An 18,553-nucleotide genomic window follows, 5' to 3' on the forward strand; every position below is an offset into this window, starting at 1 on the left:
GATATGAACCTCTCCTGTGAGTCAAGTTTTAGATTCAGATGCTTCGCTTCAGGTTTTTTGTATCCCTTGTACCTTCTTATTGACGATCAAACACAGAAATTGCATCCGAATTTAATACAAAAGGCACAATGCCGACTTACGTACAAGAGGACAGACACTCCAATTTTCTATGATTTGAACCTCTCCTGTGAGTCGGGTTTTAGATTCCGATGCCTCACTTCAGGTTTACTGTATCTATTGGACCTTCTTATTGACGATGAAACACAGAAATTGCATCCGAATTTAATACAATAGGCAAAATTACGACTTAAGTACAAGAGGACTGACACTCTTTCTATGATTTGAACCTCTCCTGTGAGTACAGTTTTAGATTCCGATGCTTCACTTCAGGTTTACTGTATACCTTGGAACTTGTTATTGACGATGAAGCACAGAAATTGCATCGGAATTAAATTCAAAAGGCACAATGCCGACTCAAGTACAAGAGGACTGACACTCTAACTTTCTATGATTTGAACCTCTCCTGTGAGTCCAGTTTTAGATTCCGATGCTTCACTTCAGGTTTACTGTATCCCTTGGACCTTCTTATTGACGATGCAACACATTAATTGCATCCGAATTTAATACAAAAGGCACAATGCCAACTGAAGTACAAGAGGGCTGACACTCTTGCTATGATTTGAACCTCTCCTGTGAGTACAGTGTTAGATTCCGATGCTGCACTTCAGGTTTACTGTATCGCATGGACCTTCTTATTGACGATGCAACACATAAATTGCATCCGAATTTAATACAAAAGGCACAATGCCGACTTATGTACAAGAGGACTGACACTCTAACTTTCTATGATTTGAACCTCTCCTGCGAGTCCCGTTTTAGATTCCGATGCTTCACCTCAGGTTTACTGTATCCCTTGGACCTTCTTATTGTCGATGAAACACAGATATTACATCCGAATTTAATACAAAAGACACAATGCCGACCTAAGTACAAGAGGACTGACACTCTGACTTCCTATGATTTGAACATCTCCTGTGAGTCCGGTTTTAGATTCCGATGCTTCACTTCAGGTTACTGTATCCCTTGGACCTTCTTATTGACGATGCAACACAGAAATTGCATCCGAATTTAATACAAAAGGCACAATGCCATTTTAAGTACAAGAGGACTGACACTCTAACTTTCTATGATTTGAACCTCTCCTGTGAATCCAGTTTTAGATTCTGATGCTTCACTTCAGGTTTACTGTATCCCTTGGACCTTGTTATTGACGATGAAACGCTCAAATTGCATCTGAATTTAATATAATAGGCACAATGCAGACTTATGTACAAGAGGCCTGACACTCTCACTTTCTATGATTTTAACCTCTCCTGTGAGTCCGGTTTTAGATTCCGATGCTTCACTTCAGGTTACTGTATCCCTTGGACCTTCTTATTGACGATGCAACACATAAATTGCATCCGAATTTAATACAAAATGCACAATGCCGACTTAGGTACAAGAGTACTGACATTCTAACTTTCTATGTTTTGAGCCTCTCCTCTGAGTCCAGTTTTAGATTAAGATGCTTGACTTCAGGTTTACTGTATCCCTTGAACCGTCTTGTTGACGATGAAACACAGAAATTGCAACCGAATTTAATACAATAGCACAATGCCGCCTTATGTAAAAGAGGCCTGACACTCTAACTCCCTATGATTTGAACCTCTCCTGAGAGTCCAGTTTTAGATTCCGATGCTTCACTTTAGGTTTACAGTATCCCTTAGACCTTTTTATTGACGATGAAAGACAGAAATTGTATCCGAATTTAATACAAAAGGCACAATGACGACATATGTACAAGAGGACTGACACTCGAACACTCTATGGTATGAACCTCTCCTGTGAGTCAAGTTTTAGATTCAGATGCTTCACTTCAGGTTTTTTGTATCCCTTGTACCTTCTTATTGACGATCAAACACAGAAATTGCATCCGAATTTAATACAAAAGGCACAATGCCGACTTACGTACAAGAGGACAGACACTCCAATTTTCTATGATTTGAACCTCTCCTGTGAGTCGGGTTTTAGATTCCGATGCCTCACTTCAGGTTTACTGTATCTATTGGACCTTCTTATTGACGATGAAACACAGAAATTGCATCCGAATTTAATACAATAGGCAAAATTACGACTTAAGTACAAGAGGACTGACACTCTTTCTATGATTTGAACCTCTCCTGTGAGTACAGTTTTAGATTCCGATGCTTCACTTCAGGTTTACTGTATACCTTGGAACTTGTTATTGACGATGAAGCACAGAAATTGCATCGGAATTAAATTCAAAAGGCACAATGCCGACTCAAGTACAAGAGGACTGACACTCTAACTTTCTATGATTTGAACCTCTCCTGTGAGTCCAGTTTTAGATTCCGATGCTTCACTTCAGGTTTACTGTATCCCTTGGACCTTCTTATTGACGATGCAACACATTAATTGCATCCGAATTTAATACAAAAGGCACAATGCCAACTGAAGTACAAGAGGGCTGACACTCTTGCTATGATTTGAACCTCTCCTGTGAGTACAGTGTTAGATTCCGATGCTGCACTTCAGGTTTACTGTATCGCATGGACCTTCTTATTGACGATGCAACACATAAATTGCATCCGAATTTAATACAAAAGGCACAATGCCGACTTATGTACAAGAGGACTGACACTCTAACTTTCTATGATTTGAACCTCTCCTGCGAGTCCCGTTTTAGATTCCGATGCTTCACCTCAGGTTTACTGTATCCCTTGGACCTTCTTATTGTCGATGAAACACAGATATTACATCCGAATTTAATACAAAAGACACAATGCCGACCTAAGTACAAGAGGACTGACACTCTGACTTCCTATGATTTGAACATCTCCTGTGAGTCCGGTTTTAGATTCCGATGCTTCACTTCAGGTTACTGTATCCCTTGGACCTTCTTATTGACGATGCAACACAGAAATTGCATCCGAATTTAATACAAAAGGCACAATGCCATTTTAAGTACAAGAGGACTGACACTCTAACTTTCTATGATTTGAACCTCTCCTGTGAATCCAGTTTTAGATTCTGATGCTTCACTTCAGGTTTACTGTATCCCTTGGACCTTGTTATTGACGATGAAACGCACAAATTGCATCTGAATTTAATATAATAGGCACAATGCAGACTTATGTACAAGAGGCCTGACACTCTCACTTTCTATGATTTTAACCTCTCCTGTGAGTCCGGTTTTAGATTCCGATGCTTCACTTCAGGTTACTGTATCCCTTGGACCTTCTTATTGACGATGCAACACATAAATTGCATCCGAATTTAATACAAAATGCACAATGCCGACTTAGGTACAAGAGTACTGACATTCTAACTTTCTATGTTTTGAGCCTCTCCTCTGAGTCCAGTTTTAGATTAAGATGCTTGACTTCAGGTTTACTGTATCCCTTGAACCGTCTTGTTGACGATGAAACACAGAAATTGCATCCGAATTTAATACAAAAGACACAATGCCGACATACGTACAAGAGGACAGACACTCAAATTTTATATGATTTGAACCTCTCCTGTGAGTCGGATTTTAGATTCCGGTGCCTCACTTCAGGTTTACTGTATCTATTGGAACTTCTTATTGACGATAAAACACAGAAATTGCATCCGAATTTAATACTAAAGGCACAATGCAGACTTATGTACAAGAGGCCTGACACTCTCACTTTCTATGATTTTAACCTCTCCTGTGAGTCCAGTTTTAGATTCCGATGCTTCACTTCAGGTTTACTGTATCCCTTGGACCTTCTTATTGACGATGCAACACAGAGATTGCATCCGTACTTAATACAAAAGGCACAATGCCGACTTAAGTACAAGAGGACTGACACTCTAACTTTCTATGATTTGAACCTCTCCTGTGAGTCCAGTTTTAGATTCCGATGCTTCACTTCAGGTTTACTGTATCCCTTGGACCTTGTTATTGACGATGAAACACACAAATTGCATCTGAATTTAATATAATAGGCACAATGCCGACTTCAGTACAAGAGGACAGACACTCTAACTTTCTATGATTTGAACCTCGCCTGTGAGTCCAGTTTTAGATTCCGATGCTTCACTTCAGATTTACTGTATACCTAGGACCATCGTATTGACGATGCAATACAGAAATTGCATCCGAATTTAATATGAAAGGCACAATGCCGACTTAAGTACAAGAGGACTGACACTCTAACTTTCTATAATTTGAACCTCTCCTGTGAGTCCAGTTTTAGATTCCGATGCTTCATTTCAGGCTTACTGTATCCCTTGGACCTTCTTATTGACGATGAAACACAGAAATTGCATCCGAATTTAATACAAAAGGCACAATGCCGACTTAAGTACAAGAGGACTGACACTCTGACTTTCAATGATTTGAACCTCTCCTGTGAGTCCAGTCTTAGATTCCGATGCTTCTCTACAGGTTTACTGTATACCTTGGAACCTTTATTGACGATGAAACACAGAATTTGCATCGGAATTAAATTCAAAAGGCACAATGCCGACTCAAGTACAAGAGGACTGACACTCTAACTTTCTATGATTTGAACCTCTCCTGTTAGCCCAGTTTTAGATTCCGATGCATCACTTCAGGTTTCCTGTGTACCGAGGACCTTCTTATTGACGATGAAACACTGAAATTGCATCGGAATTAAATTCAAAAGGCACAATGCCTACTTAAGTACAAGAGGACTGACACTCTAACTTTCTATGATTTGAACCTCTCCTGTGAGTCCAGTTTTAGATTCCGATGCTTCACTTCAGGTTTACTGTATCCCTTGGACCTTCTTATTGACGATAAAACACAGAAATTGCATCCGAATTTAATACAAAAGGCACAATGAAGACCTAAGTACAAGAGGTCTGATACTCTCACTTTCTATGATTTTTACCTCTCCTGTGAGTCCAGTTTTAGATTCCGATGCTTCACTTCAGGTTTACAGTATTCCTTGGACCTTCTTATTGACGATGAAGCACAGAAATCGCAATCAGAATTTGATATAAAAGGCGCAATGCCGACTTAAGTATAAGATGACGGACACTCTGTCTATGATTTGAACCTCTCCTGTGAGTCCAGTTTTAGATTCCGATGCTTCACTTCAGGTTTACTGTATCCCTTGGACCTTCTTATTGACGATGCAACACAGAAATTGCATCCGAATTTAATATAAAAGGCACAATGCCGAGGTAAGTACAAGAGGACTGACACTCTAACTTTCTATGATTGGAACGTCTCCTGTTAGTCCAGTTTTAGATTCCGATGCTTCACTTCAGGTTTACTGTATCCCTTGGACCTTCTTATTGACGATGAAACACAGAAATTGCATCCGAATTTAATACAAAAGGCACAATGCCGACTTAAGCATAAGAGGACTGACACTCTCACTTTCTATGATTTGAACCACTCCTGTGAGTCCAGGTTTACATTCCGATGCTTCACTTCAGGTTTACAGTATACCATGGACCTTCTTATTGACGATAAAACACAGAAATTGCATCCGAATTTAAGACAAAAGGCACAATGCCGACATAAGAACAAGAGGACTGACACTCTCACTTTCTATGATTTGAACCTCTCCTGCGAGTCCAGATTTAGATTCCGATGCTTCACTTCAGGTTTACTGTATCCCTTGGACCTTCTTATTGACGATGAAGTACAGAAATTGCATCCGAATTTGATACAAAAGGCACAATGCCGACTTAAGTACAAGAGGACTGACACTCTAACTTTCTATGATTTGAACATCTCCTGTGAGTCCAGTTTTAGGTTCCGATGCTTCACTTCAGGTCTCCTGTATACCTTGGAACTTCTTGTTGAAGATGAAACACAGAAATTGCATCGGAATTATATTAAAAAGGCACAATGCCGTCTTAAGTACAAGAGGACTGACACCCCAACTTTCTATGTTTTGAACCTCCCCTGTGAGTCCTGTTTTAGATTCCGATGCTTCACTTCAGGTTTACTGTATCCCTTGGACCGTATTGTCGACGATGAAACACAGAAATTGCATTCGAACTTAATACAATAGGCACAATGCCGACTTATATACAAGAGGACTGACACTCTCACTTTCTATGATTTGAACCTCTCCTGTGAGTCCAGTTTTAGATTCCGATGCTTCACTTCAGGTTTACTGTATCTCTTGTACCTTCTTATTGACGATGGGAAACAGAAATTGCATCCGAATTTTATACAAAAGGCACAATGCCGACGTAAGTACAAGAGGACTGACACTCTAACTTTCCATGATTTGAACCTCTCCTGTGAGTCCAGTTTTAGATTCCGATGCTTCACTTCAGGTTTACTGTATACCTTGGACCTTCTTATTGACGATGAAACACAGAAATTGCATCGGAATTAAATTCAAACGGCACAATGCCGACTTAGGTACAAGAGGACTGACACTCTAACTGTCTATGATTTGAACCTCTCCTGTGAGTCCGGTTTTAGATTCCGATGCTACACTTCAGGTTTACTGTATCCCTTGGACCTTCTTATTGACGATGCAACACAGAAATTGCATCCGAAATAAATATAAAAGGCACAATGCCGACTTAAGTACAAGAGGACTGACACTCTAACTTTCTATGTTTTGAACCTCTCCTGTGAGTCCAGTTTTAGATTCCGATGCTTCACTTCAGGTTGACTGTATCCCTTGGACCTTCTTATTGACGATGAAACACAGAAATTGCATCCAAATTTTATACAAAAGGCACAATGCCGAAATAAGTACAAGAGGACTGACACTCTAACTTTCTATGATTTGAACCTCTCCTGTGAGTCTAGTTTTAGATTCCGATGCTTCACTTCAGGTTTACTGTATCCCTTGGACCTCTTATTGACGATGAAACACATAAATTGCATCCGAATTTTATACAAAAGGCACAATGCCAACTGAAGGACAAGAGGACTGACCCTCTAACTATCTATGATTTGAACCTCTCCTGTCAGTCCAGTTTTAGATTCCGATGCTTCAGTTCAGGTTTACTGTATACCTTGGAACTTCTTATTGACGATGGAACACAGATATTGCATCGGAATTAAATTCAAACGGCACAATGGCGACTTAAGTACAAGAGGACTGACACTGTAACTGTCTGTGATTTGAACCTCTCCTGTGAGTCCAGTTTTAGATTCCGATGCTGCACTTCAGGTTTACTGTATCCCTTGGACCTTCTTATTGTCGATGAAACACAGAAATTGCATCCGAATTTAATACAAAAGGCACAATGCCGACTTAAGCATAAGAGGACTGACACTCTCACTTTCTATGATTTCAACCACTCCTGTGAGTCCAGGTTTAGATTCCGATGCTTCACTTCAGGTTTTGCTGTATACCATGGACCTTCTTATTGACGATAAAACACAGAAATTGCATCCGAATTTAATACAAAAGGCACAATGCCGACTTAAGTACAAGAGGACTGACACTCTCACTTTCTTTGATTTGAACCTCTCCTGCTAGTACAGTTTTAGATTCCGATGCTTCACTTCAGGTTTACTGTATCCCTTGGACCTTCTTATTGACGATGAAGTACAGAAATTGCATCCGAATTTGATACAAAAGGCAAAATGTCGACCTAAGTACAAGAGGACTGACACTCTAACTTACTATGATTTGAACCTCTCCTGTGTGTCCTCTTTTAGATTCCGATGCTTCACTTCAGGCTTACTGTATACCTTGGAACTTCTTACTGACGTTGAAACACAGAAATTGCATTGGAATTAAATTCAAACGGCACAATGCCGACTTAAGTACAAGAGGACTGACACTCTAACTTTCTATGATTTGAACCTGTCCTGTGAGTCCAGTTTTAGATTCCGACGCTTCACTTCAGGTTTACTGTATCCCTTGGCCCTTCTTATTGACGATGCAACACAGAAATTGAATCCGAAATTAATACAAAAGGCACAATGAAGACCTAAGTACAAGGGGTCTGACACTCTCACTTTCTATGCTTTGAACCTCTCCTGTGAGTCCAGTTTTAGATTCCGATGCTTCACTTTAGGTTTACAGTATTCCTTGGAACTTCTAATTGACGATGAAGCACAGAAATTGCATCCGAATTTGATACAAAAGGCGCAATGCCGACTTAAGTACAAGAGGACTGACACACTAACTTTCTATGATTTGAACCTCTCCTGTGTGTCCAGTTTTGGATTCCGATGCTTCACTTCAGGTTTACTGTATACCTTGGAACTTCTTATTGACGATGAAACACAGAAATTGGATCGGAATTAAATTCAAACGGCACAATGCCGACTTAAGAAGAAGAGGACTGACGCTCTAACTGTCTATGATTTGAACCTCTCCTGTGAGTCCAGTTTCAGATTTCGATGCTTCACTTCAGGTTTACTGTATCCCTTGGACCTTCTTACTGACGATGAAACACAGAAATTGCATCCGAATTTAATACAAATGGCACAATGCCGACTTAAGTATAAGAGGACTGACACTCTCACTTTCTATGATTTGAACAACTCCTGTGAGTCCAGTCTTAGATTCAGATGCTTCACTTCAGGTTTACTGTATACCTTGGAACCTCGTATTGACGATGAAACACAGAATTTGCATCGGAATTAAATTCAAAAGGCACAATGCCGACTTAAGTACATGAGGACTGACACTCTAACTTTCTATGATTTGAACCTCTCCTGTGAGCCCAGTTTTAGATTCCAATGCATCACTTCAGGTTTCCTGTATACCTTGGACCTTCTTATTGACGATGAAACTCTGGAAATGCATCGGAATTAAATTCAAAAAGCACAATGCCGACTTAAGTACAAGAGGACTGACACTCTAACTATCTATGATTGGAACCTCTCCTGTGAGTCCGGTTTTACATTCCGATGCCTCACTTCAGGTTTAAAGTATCCCTTGGACCTTCTTATTGACGATAAAACACATAAATTGCATCCGAATTTAATACGAAAGGCACAATGAAGTCCTAAGTACAGTGGGTCTGACACTCGCACTTTCTATGATTTGAACCACTCCTGTGAGTCCAGTTTTAGATTCCGATGCTTCACTTTAGGTTTACAGTATTCCTTGTACCTACTAATTGACGATGAAGCACAGAAATTGCATCCGAATTTGATACAAAAGGCGCAATGCCGACTTAAGTACAAGAGGACTGACACTCTAACAGTCTATGATTTGAACCTCTCCTGTGAGTCCAGGTTTAGATTCCGATGCTTCAGTTCAGGTTTACTGTATACCTTGGAACTTCTTATTGACGATGGAACACAGATATTGCATCGGAATTAAATTCAAACGGCACAATGGCGACTTAAGTACAAGAGGACTGACACTGTAACTGTCTGTGATTTGAACCTCTCCTGTGAGTCCAGTTTTAGATTCCGATGCTGCACTTCAGGTTTACTGTATCCCTTGGACCTTCTTATTGTCGATGAAACACAGAAATTGCATCCGAATTTAATACAAAAGGCACAATGCCGACTTAAGCATAAGAGGACTGACACTCTCACTTTCTATGATTTCAACCACTCCTGTGAGTCCAGGTTTAGATTCCGATGCTTCACTTCAGGTTTTGCTGTATACCATGGACCTTCTTATTGACGATAAAACACAGAAATTGCATCCGAATTTAATACAAAAGGCACAATGCCGACTTAAGTACAAGAGGACTGACACTCTCACTTTCTTTGATTTGAACCTCTCCTGCTAGTACAGTTTTAGATTCCGCTGCTTCACTTCAGGTTTACTGTATCCCTTGGACCTTCTTATTGACGATGAAGTACAGAAATTGCATCCGAATTTGATACAAAAGGCAAAATGCCGACCTAAGTACAAGAGGACTGACACTCTAACTTACTATGATTTGAACCTCTCCTGTGTGTCCTCTTTTAGATTCCGATGCTTCACTTCAGGCTTACTGTATACCTTGGAACTTCTTACTGACGTTGAAACACAGAAATTGCATTGGAATTAAATTCAAACGGCACAATGCCGACTTAAGTACAAGAGGACTGACACTCTAACTTTCTATGATTTGAACCTGTCCTGTGAGTCCAGTTTTAGATTCCGACGCTTCACTTCAGGTTTACTGTATCCCTTGGCCCTTCTTATTGACGATGCAACACAGAAATTGAATCCGAAATTAATACAAAAGGCACAATGAAGACCTAAGTACAAGGGGTCTGACACTCTCACTTTCTATGCTTTGAACCTCTCCTGTGAGTCCAGTTTTAGATTCCGATGCTTCACTTTAGGTTTACAGTATTCCTTGGAACTTCTAATTGACGATGAAGCACAGAAATTGCATCCGAATTTGATACAAAAGGCGCAATGCCGACTTAAGTACAAGAGGACTGACACACTAACTTTCTATGATTTGAACCTCTCCTGTGTGTCCAGATTTGGATTCCGATGCTTCACTTCAGGTTTACTGTATACTTTGGAACTTCTTATTGACGATGAAACACAGAAATTGGATCGGAATTAAATTGAAACGGCACAATGCCGACTTAAGAAGAAGAGGACTGACGCTCTAACTGTCTATGATTTGAACCTCTCCTGTGAGTCCAGTTTCAGATTCCGATGCTTCACTTCAGGTTTACTGTATCCCTTGGACCTTCTTACTGACGATGAAACACAGAAATTGCATCCGAATTTAATACAAATGGCACAATGCCGACTTAAGTATAAGAGGACTGACACTCTCACTTTCTATGATTTGAACAACTCCTGTGAGTCCAGTCTTAGATTCAGATGCTTCACTTCAGGTTTACTGTATACCTTGGAACCTCGTATTGACGATGAAACACAGAATTTGCATCGGAATTAAATTCGAAAGGCACAATGCCGACTTAAGTACATGAGGACTGACACTCTAACTTTCTATGATTTGAACCTCTCCTGTGAGCCCAGTTTTAGATTCCAATGCATCACTTCAGGTTTCCTGTATACCTTGGACCTTCTTATTGACGATGAAACTCTGGAAATGCATCGGAATTAAATTCAAAAAGCACAATGCCGACTTAAGTACAAGAGGACTGACACTCTAACTATCTATGATTGGAACCTCTCCTGTGAGTCCGGTTTTACATTCCGATGCCTCACTTCAGGTTTAAAGTATCCCTTGGACCTTCTTATTGACGATAAAACACAGAAATTGCATCCGAATTTAATACAAAAGGCACAATGAAGTCCTAAGTACAGTGGGTCTGACACTCGCACTTTCTATGATTTGAACCACTCCTGTGAGTCCAGTTTTAGATTCCGATGCTTCACTTTAGGTTTACAGTATTCCTTGGACCTACTAATTGACGATGAAGCACAGAAATTGCATCCGAATTTGATACAAAAGGCGCAATGCCGACTTAAGTACAAGAGGACTGACACTCTAACAGTCTATGATTTGAACCTCTCCTGTGAGTCCAGGTTTAGATTCCGATGCTTCACTTCAGGTTTACTGTATACCTAGGAACTTCGTATTGACGATGAAACACAGAAATTGCATCGGAATTAAATTCAAAAGGCACAATGTCGTCTTAATTACAAGAGGACTGACACTCTAACTTTCTATGATTTGAACCTCTCCTGTGAGTCCAATTTTAGATTCCGATGCTTCACTTCAGGTTTACTGTATACCTTGGAACTTCTTATTGACGATGAAACACAGAAATTGCATCGGAATTAAATTGAAACGGCACAATGCCGATTTAAGTACAAGAGGACTAACACTCTAACTGTCTATGATTCGAACCTCTCCTGTGTGTCCAGTTTTAGATTCCGATGCTTCACTTCAGGTTTACTGTACCCCTTGGACCTTCTTATTGACGATGGAACACAGAAATTGCATCCGAATTTAATATAAAAGGCACAATGCCGCCTTAAGTACAAGAGGACTGACACTCAAACTTTCTATGTTTTGAACCTCTCCTGTAAGTCCAGTTTTAGATTCCTATGCTTCACTTCAGGTTTACTGTATCCCTTGGACCTTCTTATTGACGATGAAACACAGAAATTGCATCCGAATTTAATACCAAAGGCACAATACTGACTTAAGTACAAGAGGACTGACACTCTGACTTTCTATGATTTGAACTTCTCCTGTGAGTCCAGTCTTAGATTCCGATGCTTCACTTAAGGTCTACTGTATACCTTGGAACCTCTTATTGACGATGAAACAGAGAATTTCCATCGGAATGAAATTCAAAAGGCACAATGCCGACTTAAGTACAAGAGGACTGACACTCTAACTTTCTATGATTTGAACCTCTCCTGTGCGTCCAGTTTTAGATTCCGATGCATCACTTCAGGCTTACTGTATACCTTGGAACTTCTTATTCACAATGAAACACATAAATTGCATCGGAATTAAATTCAAACGGCACAATGCCGATTGAAGTACAAGAGGTCTGACACCCTAACTTTCTATGATTTGAACCTCTCCTGTTAGTCCAGATTTAGATTCTGATGCTTCACTTCAGGTTTCCTGTACACCTTGGACCTTCTTATTGACGATGAAATACAGAAGATGCATCGGAATTAAATTCAAAAGGCACAATGTCGACTTAAGTACAAGAGGACTGACACTCTAAGTTTCTATGATTTGAACCTCTCCTGTGAGTCCGGTTTTAGATTCCGATGCTTCACTTCAGGTTTACTGTATCCCTTGGACCTTCGTATTGACGATGAAACACACAAATTGCATCTGAATTTAATATAATAGGCACAATGCCGACTTCAGTACAAGAGGACTGACACTCTTACTTTCTATGATTTGAACTTGTCCTGTGAGTCCAGCTTTAGATTCCGATACTTCACTTCAGGTTTACTGTATCCCTTGGACCTTCTTATTGACGATGCAACACATAAATTGCATCCGAATTTAATTCAAAAGACACAATGCCAACTGATGTCCAAAGGACTGACACTCAAACTTTGTATGATTTGAACCTCTCCTGTGAGTCCTGTTTTAGATTCCGATGCTTCACTTCTGGTTTACTGTATACCTTGGAACTTCTTATTGACGATGGAACACTGAAATTGCATCGGAATTAAATTCAAACGGCACAATGTCGACTAAAGTACAAGAGGACTGACACTCTAACATACTATGATTTGAACCTCTCCTGTGAGTCCGGTTTTACATTCCGATGCCTCACTTCAGGTTATTGTATCCCTTGGACCTTCTATTGACGATAAAACACAGAAATTGCATCCGAATTTAATACAAAAGGCACAATGAAGACTTAAGTACAAGGGGTCTGACACTCTCTTTTTCTATGATTTGAACCTCTCCTGTGAGTCCAGTTACAGATTCCGATGCTACACTTTAGGTTTACAATGTTCCTTGGACCTTCTAATTGACGATGAAGCACAGAAATTGCATCCGAATTAGATACAAACGGCGCAATGAAGACTTAAGTACAAGAGGACTGACACTCTAACTTTCTATGATTTGAACCTCTCCTGTGAGTTCAGTTTTAGATTCCGATGCCTCACTTCAGCTTTACTGTATCCCTTGGACCTTCTTATTGACGATGAAGCACAGAAATTGCATCCGAATTTGATACATAAGGCGCAATGCCGACTTAAGTACAAGAGGACTGACACTCTAACTTTCTATGATTTGAACCTCGCCTGTGAGTCCAGTTTTAGATTCCGATGCTTCACTTCAGATTTACTGTATACCTTGGACCATCGTATTGACGATGCAATACAGAAATTGCATCCGAATTTAATATGAAAGGCACAATGCCGACTTAAGTACAAGAGGACTGACACTCTAACTTTCTATAATTTGAACCTCTCCTGTGAGTCCAGTTTTAGATTCCGATGCTTCACTTCAGGTTTACTGTATCCCTTGGACCTTCTTATTGACGATGAAACACAGAAATTGCATCCGAATTTAATACAAAAGGCACAATGCCGACTTAAGTACAAGAGGACTGACACTCTGACTTTCAATGATTTGAACCTCTCCTGTGAGTCCAGACTTAGATTCCGATGCTTCTCTACAGGTTTACAGTTTACCTTGGAACCTTTATTGACGATTAAACACAGCATTTGCATCGGAATTAAATTCAAAAGGCACAATGCCGACTCAAGTACAAGAGGACTGACACTCTAACTTTCTATGATTTGAACCTCTCCTGTTAGCCCAGTTTTAGATTCCGATGCATCACTTCAGGTTTCCTGTGTACCGAGGACCTTCTTATTGACGATGAAACACTGAAATTGCATCGGAATTAAATTCAAAAGGCACAATGCCGACTTAAGTACAAGAGGACTGACACTCTAACTTTCTATGATTTGAACCTCTCCTGTGAGTCCAGTTTTAGATTCCGATGCTTCACTTCAGGTTTACTGTATCCCTTGGACCTTCTTATTTACGATAAAACACAGAAATTGCATCCGAATTTAATACAAAAGGCACAATGAAGACCTAAGTACAAGAGGTCTGATACTCTCACTTTCTATGATTTTTACCTCTCCTGTGAGTCCAGTTTTAGATTCCGATGCTTCACTTCAGGTTTACAGTATTCCTTGGACCTTCTTATTGACGATGAAGCACAGAAATTGCAATCCGAATTTGATATAAAAGGCGCAATGCCGACTTAAGTATAAGATGACTGACACTCTGTCTATGATTTGAACCTCTCCTGTGAGTCCAGTTTTAGATTCCGATGCTTCACTTCAGGTTTACTGTATCCCTTGGACCTTCTTATTGACGATGCAACACAGAAATTGCATCCGAATTTAATATAAAAGGCACAATGCCGAGGTAAGTACAAGAGGACTGACACTCTAACTTTCTATGATTGGAACGTCTCCTGTTAGTCCAGTTTTAGATTCCGATGCTTCACTTCAGGTTTACTGTATCCCTTGGACCTTCTTATTGACGATGAAACACAGAAATTGCATCCGAATTTAATACAAAAGGCACAATGCCGACTTAAGCATAAGAGGACTGACACTCTCACTTTCTATGATTTGAACCACTCCTGTGAGTCCAGGTTTACATTCCGATGCTTCACTTCAGGTTTACAGTATACCATGGACCTTCTTATTGACGATAAAACACAGAAATTGCATCCGAATTTAAGACAAAAGGCACAATGCCGACATAAGAACAAGAGGACTGACACTCTCACTTTCTATGATTTGAACCTCTCCTGCGAGTCCAGATTTAGATTCCGATGCTTCACTTCAGGTTTACTGTATCCCTTGGACCTTCTTATTGACGATGAAGTACAGAAATTGCATCCGAATTTGATACAAAAGGCACAATGCCGACTTAAGTACAAGAGGACTGACACTCTAACTTTCTTTGATTTGAACATCTCCTGTGAGTCCAGTTTTAGGTTCCGATGCTTCACTTCAGGTCTACTGTATACCTTGGAACTTCTTATTGAAGATGAAACACAGATATTGCATCGGAATTATATTAAAAAGGCACAATGCCGTCTTAAGTACAAGAGGACTGACACCCCAACTTTCTATGCTTTGAACCTCTCCTGTGAGTCCAGTTTTAGATTCCGATGCTTCACTTCAGGTTTACTGTATCCCTTGGACCGTATTGTTGACGATGAAACACAGAAATTGCATTCGAACTTAATACAATAGGCACAATGCCGACTTATATACAAGAGGACTGACACTCTCACTTTCTATGATTTGAACCTCTCCTGTGAGTCCAGTTTTAGATTCCGATGCTTCACTTCAGGCTTACTGTATCCCTTGTACCTTCTTATTGACGATGGGAAACAGAAATTGCATCCGAATTTTATACAAAAGGCACAATGCCGACGTAAGTACAAGAGGACTGACACTCTAACTTTCCATGATTTGAACCTCTCCTGTGAGTCCAGTTTTAGATTCCGATGCTTCACTTCAGGTTTACTGTATACCTTGGACCTTCTTATTGACGATGAAACACAGAAATTGCATCGGAATTAAATTCAAACGGCACAATGCCGACTTAGGTACAAAAGGACTGACACTCTAACTGTCTATGATTTGAACCTCTCCTGTGAGTCCGGTTTTAGATTCCGATGCTACACTTCAGGTTTACTGTATCCCTTGGACCTTCTTATTGACGATGCAACACAGAAATTGCATCCGAAATTAATATAAAAGGCACAATGCCGACTTAAGTACAAGAGGACTGACACTCTAACTTTCTATGTTTTGAACCTCTCCTGTGAGTCCAGTTTTAGATTCCGATGCTTCACTTCAGGTTGACTGTATCCCTTGGACCTTCTTATTGACGATGAAACACAGAAATTGCATCCGAATTTTATACAAAAGGCACAATGCCGACATAAGTACAAGAGGACTGACACTCTAACTTTCTATGATTTGAACCTCTCCTGTGAGTCTAGTTTTAGATTCCGATGCTTCACTTCAGGTTTACTGTATCCCTTGGACCTCTTATTGACGATGAAACACATAAATTGCATCCGAATTTTATACAAAAGGCACAATGCCAACTGAAGGACAAGAGGACTGACCCTCTAACTATCTATGATTTGAACCTCTCCTGTCAGTCCAGTTTTAGATTCCGATGCTTCAGTTCAGGTTTACTGTATACCTTGGAACTTCTTATTGACGATGGAACACAGATATTGCATCGGAAATAAATTCAAACGGCACAATGGCGACTTAAGTACAAGAGGACTGACACTGTAACTGTCTGTGATTTGAACCTCTCCTGTGAGTCCAGTTTTAGATTGCGATGCTACACTTCAGGTTTACTGTATCCCTTGGACCTTCTTATTGACGATGCAACACAGAAATTGCATCCGAAATTAATATAAAAGGCACAATGCCGACTTAAGTACAAGAGGACTGACACTCTAATTTTCTATGTTTTGAATCTCTCCTGTGAGTCCAGTTTTAGATTCCGATGCTTCACTTCAGGTTGACAGTATCCCTTGGACCTTCTTATTGACGATGAAACACAGAAATTGCATCCGATTTTTATACAAAAGGCACAATGCCGACTTAAGTACAAGAGGACTGACACTCTAACTTTCTATGATTTGAACCTCTCCTGTGAGTCCAGTTTTAGATTCCTATGCTTCACTTCAGGTTTACTGTATCCCTTGGACCTTCTTATTGACGATGAAACACACAAATTCCATCCGAATTTAATATAATAGGCACAATGCCGACTTCAGTACAAGAGGACTGACACTCTCACTTTCTATCTTATGAACCTCTCCTGTGAGTCCAGTTTTAGATTCCGATGCTGCACTTCAGGTTTACTGTATCCCTTGGACCTTCTTATTGACGATGAAACACAGAAATTGCATTCGAATTTAATACAAAAGGCACAATGCCGACTTAAGCATAAGAGGACTGACACTCTCACTTTCTATGATTTCAACCACTCCTGTGAGTCCAGGTTTAGATTCCGATGCTTCACTTCAGGTTTTGCTGTATACCATGGACCTTCTTATTGACGATAAAACACAGAAATTGCATCCGAATTTAATACAAAAGGCACAATGCCGACTTAAGTACAAGAGGACTGACACTCTCACTTTCTATGATTTGAACCTCTCCTGCGAGTCCAGTTTTAGATTCCGATCTTCACTTCAGGTTTACTGTATCCCTTGGACCTTCTTATTGACGATGAAGTACAGAAATTGCATCCGAATTTGATACAAAAGGCAAAATGCCGACCTAAGTACAAGAGGACTGACACTCTAACTTACTATGATTTGAACCTCTCCTGTGTGTCCTGTTTTAGATTCCGATGCTTCACTTCAGGCTTACTGTATACCTTGGAACTTCTTACTGACGTTGAAACACAGAAATTGCATTGGAATTAAATTCAAACGGCACAATGCCGACTTAAGTACAAGAGGACTGACACTCTAACTTTCTATGATTTGAACCTGTCCTGTGAGTCCAGTTTTAGATTCCGACGCTTCACTTCAGGTTTACTGTATCCCTTGGCCCTTCTTATTGACGATGCAACACAGAAATTGAATCCGAAATTAATATAAAAGGCACAATGAAGACCTAAGTACAAGGGGTCTGACACTCTCACTTTCTATGCTTTGAACCTCTCCTGTGAGTCCAGTTTTAGATTCCGATGCTTCACTTTAGGTTTACAGTATTCCTTGGAACTTCTAATTGACGATGAAGCACAGAAATTGCATCCGAATTTGATACAAAAGGCGCAATGCCGACTTAAGTACAAGAGGCTGACACACTAACTTTCTATGATTTGAACCTCTCCTGTGTGTCCAGTTTTGGATTCCGATGCTTCACTTCAGGTTTACTGTATACCTTGGAACTTCTTATTGACGATGAAACACAGAAATTGGATCGGAATTAAATTCAAACGGCACAATGCCGACTTAAGAAGAAGAGGACTGACGCTCTAACTGTCTATGATTTGAACCTCTCCTGTGAGTCCAGTTTCAGATTCCGATGCTACACTTCAGGTTTATTGTATCCCTTGGACCTTCTTATTGACGATGAAACACAGAAATTGCATCCGAATTTAATAC

The sequence above is a fragment of the Schistocerca americana genome, chromosome X (assembly GCF_021461395.2).
Source record: "Schistocerca americana isolate TAMUIC-IGC-003095 chromosome X, iqSchAmer2.1, whole genome shotgun sequence".
In the NCBI taxonomy this organism is placed as follows: Eukaryota; Metazoa; Arthropoda; class Insecta; order Orthoptera; family Acrididae; genus Schistocerca; species Schistocerca americana.